At 31.7% G+C, this 5,787-nt stretch overlaps 1 long non-coding RNA gene across 1 annotated transcript; it reads right to left on the reverse strand.

Annotated features, from left to right (window-relative positions):
• Positions 1-861: 861 nt before the first annotated feature.
• On the reverse strand, positions 862-2,975 carry LOC139482860 (uncharacterized). Its single transcript, XR_011654983.1, has 3 exons — positions 2,842-2,975; positions 1,287-1,442; positions 862-1,063 (listed from the first exon to the last, which is right to left on the reverse strand). It is a non-coding gene; the product is annotated as an uncharacterized lncRNA (long non-coding RNA).
• Positions 2,976-5,787: the final 2,812 nt, after the last annotated feature.

Here is a 5,787-nt window from a genome sequence, read left to right on the forward strand (position 1 = left end):
ATTCAACATTAAATTTTGTAAAGCAGCTCTTTTATCAATAATTGTACTTTTAAACATTTGAAACAGTTGGTAGAATAAAACACGTTTTGGAAAAACATCAACTAAAAATTTGAATGTGTTTTATATCATCAACGATAGTCAAAGACGTGGTTAAAACAATCTTATACGTCGTGTATGAAGTATATCCTCAACACTTGATTCTACTTGATGGTTAGTAGGAATAAAACGATACGTGCATGTTCAACCTTTCTTACGTTGTATGCCAACTTATTTCAACGAAAGAAAAAATGGTTAAAGAGACAGTCTTATTTTTAACAACTTCCAAACGGTTCAGAGAAATCAAAAAGTAATTATGACATGTGGATTTTTAAAATGTTACTACAATATTTCAAGATAGAGTCAAGAAACGTTGTAAAAATATGAAGCAGGGCCTATAAAAGATCTGCCAAATCCATTACATTGTTAATGATAATATATGACTATTTAAAGATAACCACTGACGAGAATCATGAATTATGACAGGCCCATGAATATGGTCTGATTTTTTTTATCTTGCACAAACGAATGGATAACAACTGTCATATTTCTGACTTGGTATAGACATGTTCTTAAGTAGAAAATGGTATCTTGAACCTGGTTTTGTAGCTAGCTAAAGCTCTCATTTGTATGACAGTATCATCAAATTCCATTATATTGACAACGATGAATAAAAAAAACAAAAAATTCCTCTAGTTATTCCAACTGTTGAGTTTCATAACAACGACTGCACTTTAGAGTTCTTTAATGTGCTGAATAGTACATAAACAAACATTTTTTTACGTTTCAACTCATGATCATAAATCATGATACACATATTAATTATTACAATAATGAATGGGTTTGAACTAATGATAATATATATATATACTAAGAACATAACTATATTGATTTGGTTTGTGTTAGTACAATTATTATAATCATAGCACTCAAACCACCGAATAGAGTAATTATTGTAAGGGTTCCAGCGATGCAAGCACTTCGATGAGCACGTTCTAAACTTTTATCTTTCTGTCGCTGATGTTGCCTGAAATGAAACATTGAACAAAAAATAAATCAATAATGGTACAATATTACTACAGATCATTCTGTTTACCCACATATGCTACTTTTAAAGGATAAAACAAATAGTTGTGAATATTGTGTATTGTCTTAAACTCAGCCAAAGAAGTCCATTTTGTGACTTCAACAAGTGCAATAGATAGCATTAAGATATATTTATATAATAAAGTACAAGAAAATCCACTTACATCGTGAGCAAATATCAAAGCTATTATCCCAAGAGGCCAAAAACAGCAAAAACACGCTATGATTGCCAGGCAGGTCCAATCTATTGGTGCGGTTTTAGGATGTGTTTGCGTTTGTTTTCTTGTTTGAATTACTATATGTGTCGGTGATACCTGTACCTGAAAAATAAGAGATAATGTTAACTGGTAAGGATACATGTAATTGAAATGTTAATAAATTGTATTTACAACTGAGTATCGTTCATGAAGGTTGTACCAAATGCTTGACCTAACTTATTTCGGTTCTATCTTTAAAACTTTGACAAAACATTTACTTTCAACCTTTGACAAAAATATAAAAATTCTATTAACGTAAACCACACACCTTATCTAAAAAAATCATTGATATGTAGAAGCTTGACAAACATTAATTTTTTATCATCAAGAAACATAATATTAAAAAGTGATTAGAACTTATTTTTACATAGTCATATCCCTTGAGTGTTATTTACCACCTTAACAATAATTTCAAATGGATTCGGAGTCCTTTTTTTTCTAGAATGTATCTCAGGTGCCTGTATTTGATCAGAGAAGTATATATAGATTAGCTATATGGATATCGTCATTTACTGGCATATCTAAAGGTTGCAACTCTGTAAATATAGACAATAGGAACTCCCTTTGCGGCTAAAACTGTGACACTTTTAATAGGAAGTCGTGAAATATAACATCCCAGAACGGAAAGTTTATATGCACTACTTTTTTATTCAACATTCGGCATATTTTCAACATCTATATGCCCTGAACTTCTAAAAGTTTAAACTTATACTAAAATTCTATACTACCCTTACGTTAATTTTTGGACCTCCTAAGAATTAAAATTTGGGCTCTTTGATGTTTTTTCTATACTAGTTACATTCCTAATGATGTCTCTATGAGATGAAACATAAAGATCATAAATGAGAACCAGTACGTTAACAAATTAATATATTTATGAATATTATATATCTTCCCAAAAAGAGCGTGGTCTGAGAAACAGCTGTACTTACTGCAACATATAGCACTTAAGTTTCTTAACTTTATATTTACAATAGATATAAACCTCATCGGAATTCTATTTTACGAGTTTTTGTTTCTCTTTAAGATGACTGATTTGCTTGATTAACCAGAACTTGTTAGTGATTCATCAAGCATGAATATACAGAATCTCAAACTGATAAAACCTTGAGCAAACCAAAGAATTTGAACCGAAAAAAACAGCATTAACAAAACGAAACCGAGATAATCATTCGGCATGAAACTGTCATGCACCACAATGTTGAAAACCTTAATAAGGTAGGCAAACAATACAAAAAGTAGCCTCATGTGAATTGATATTCCTAAAATCGCATTTTCTGCTACTTATTATTATTGTAAATCATTAATTTATATTGGAAAGTGACCATATTATAAAAAAAATGTTCTGCAATCAACTATTATTTGTATTCTCCCGAAATGTTGAATTTTCAAATGAAAGTGATATTTTATTCTATAACAGGGAGGTGATCACGTAATCATTGAAGTACATTGACACACTTACTCTACTATTTTTCATATTGGTGTTCTTGTAGGTATCCCTTATGAACTGTTACCTGAAAAATATGGTTTACAAATAAAATGAAACAGTAAATAGCTATAGTAGTCTTTGTATGATTTTTAATTTTAGTTTCCTGTGTATAATTCGGAGTTTAGTATGCAATTTATCAGTTGACTGACCATGCCACTACAATTTAAAAAGGATGTTGATAGATTAAAATGAAAATCCTCATTTTGATTAAAAAGAATTGAATTAAAATGGATTTTCTTCATCAAAATTATTAAGATAATTATTTCAACATTAAAACAAATTGAATAATTTCCTAAAGATTTAAAGAAAATTATTATCTACTCCCGGAATAATAAATAAAAACTGTATTTATGATGGGTTTAATCGTTGGTCTTATGAAATGGATCTCACACAGACATGCATAATATAGATCTAAGCTTTTTTTTCTTTTCTGGAACAAATATTTATTTTTAATAAAAAGTTATGAAATTCAACACTCAATTTTATTTTTATACTCAAAATTAAAAACTGTTTTTGGTTGTTCTAAAAAATTAACAAGGTTTTTGAATCAAGATGAAACAAATTCTTTGACCTTAACCAAAGCACCCCCTTTTTTTGGCCACACAAACGCAAAAGATGAATTGTGGGGTCCAAAAGAGACATATGGTCACATTTTAAAACTGCCTCAAATCAACTATTTTAGTAAAGCAAAGGATAGGTCCGGTAAGGACCGATTTTGGCCTCAAATTCCAGGTTCATCTGACGAAAAATTTTGACCACTTTTTAAACACTAAAGTGTCTATTCTATTTGCATTAATTAGTTTATGGGAAAGATTTTAACTGATGTTGTCATTAAAAACGATCCGATTCAAGCTCAAATATGAAAAATCTACCAAATATGCCGAAAAATGTCACTTTTCAGATGGTTTTTGGAAAAAATGAAAGTGGCCGCATCCATGTTCATCCTCAACCTTTATATATGTTATGTATTATCATCAAATACAACTTACATTTCAATATTAAGGATGAACACGAATGCGGTCACTTTTGTTTTACACGAAAACCGTCTAAAATTTAACTAAAATGCTAGAATTGTGAAGATTTCAGTAATTTAGCATGACTTAATGGTGCTAGTACCGGATATATGTGCATTGTATTGTCAAAAACAGCCCATATTTATGTAGCAGAAGCATTTTACTGTCCAATAAATAACTAAAAGTTTACATTTTAACAATTTTGTAAAACTGCTATATTTTGGGGCCAAAAAGGGGTCTTACTGAACCTACTCCTTTGACTGGCAGTTTTGTGAACGGCAAAAATCTAAATTCTGTTTGTCACAAACTTCGACATATATTCCAAGTGAAAACATTTTATTAAACGTTACATAAAAATAAATCAAAATTAAACTACATGGGGGGTTTTCAGGGTATTAAGACTGTCAAGAATGTTTCAAGACATAAGACATAATCAGACATTATTAAGAATGTCACGAATATGTAAATACTGATCTAGACAAATTTAAGACAGTCAAGAATTGGTCGAGACTTAAATCCAAACTCTTATCAGATGATACTGAAAGTGTCGAGAAATGTTTGACATTGTTCATACTGCCAAGAAACTTGTCAAGAACAATCAAGAACCTTATTAGACAAATTCATACTAAGTTGAGAATTTTCAGACTGTTTTACTTTTGAAGTGTAACATTGACCAGGTTTTGTTAACAGCAATCAATATAAGAAAAAAAAACTGTTAAACTGTTTGACATGACTAAACTCATCAGATTGACAAGAATCATAGAAATAGCTAACATAAAGGTTTAGTCACGAACATATATAATGCAGTTTGATCAGGCACACGTATAATGTACAGTTTTCGCTATCTTTCAAACCCCAGCACTAATACCGGCGTCACACATCAGCGTATATCTCCGACGTACGCCGGGCGTGTTAAAAAATCATGTACGCTTCCAACACGCTAGTAATTTTGGATGCATTTAACCTGTCAATCATATCTTTAACGTGTGCACAACGAGCTATAATCGTGTATTGGGCTTACGAGAAGCGTACCAAAGCGTTTGTTGGTCGTTCAAAAAACGTATGTTGGCGTATGCCTGGCGTTTGTCTAACGTAGATGGAATGCACTCTACGAAGGAAGGAAAAAGTTTCTTGAACGTATTTGGGGTGCGCCCCGGTCGTATCTTGGACGTTCTATTGTGGGGTGTTTGTTACAAACACACACGCATATGTTTTAGTTAAAGTCGAACGACATTGAAGAGTATACAATGTGCCCTAAACGTGTCTCAAACTTATCTGAAGCGTTTTCAACGCGCTTGTAGCGTATGTATTACTTGCGTGTAGCGTACAGATATATACTAGACATATTCGTGAGCTGGATGAAAATTTGTATGCTGCTTAAATATTTCCTCTAGTTGTAGCGTTCACCAAGCGTATATCTTCAAACTTATGCAACGTGCGTTTCACGATTGCTTAGCGTTCCTCTTGCGTGCAACTAACGTATCAGTGTCTGAGTAGAAAGTTGATGAAACAGGGGTATGTCAAAGAACGTCTCGTTCTTTTTCTAAAAAAGTTCATCGGAAGGTACCAAGACCTTGTTGATAAATATTCCGTATCAACTTCTCAAATAATACACGATGGTCTTGATGTATAGATTCTGCGTACTGATGTTGTTTATCATCTTAACAACGTGTTTTATAGTTCTTTCATTTGTCTTTGTTCTATTATTATTATTACTTTTACTGTTGAATGGTTTCATGTGATATCCGTTTCACGTGGCTCGGTACTTATACATCTCGTCAATGTGTTTGTATTGGCTTTCATTTTTTTTTGTGGTTTGTTTTGTATTTGCGACTTTTTGTATTTTTTGTTCTTATAACGTGACTCTGTACTTTAAAAGATCCCGTCAATATGATATTGTTCTATT

This window comes from Mytilus edulis, chromosome 7, assembly GCF_963676685.1.
Source record: "Mytilus edulis chromosome 7, xbMytEdul2.2, whole genome shotgun sequence".
Taxonomy (NCBI): domain Eukaryota; kingdom Metazoa; phylum Mollusca; class Bivalvia; order Mytilida; family Mytilidae; genus Mytilus; species Mytilus edulis.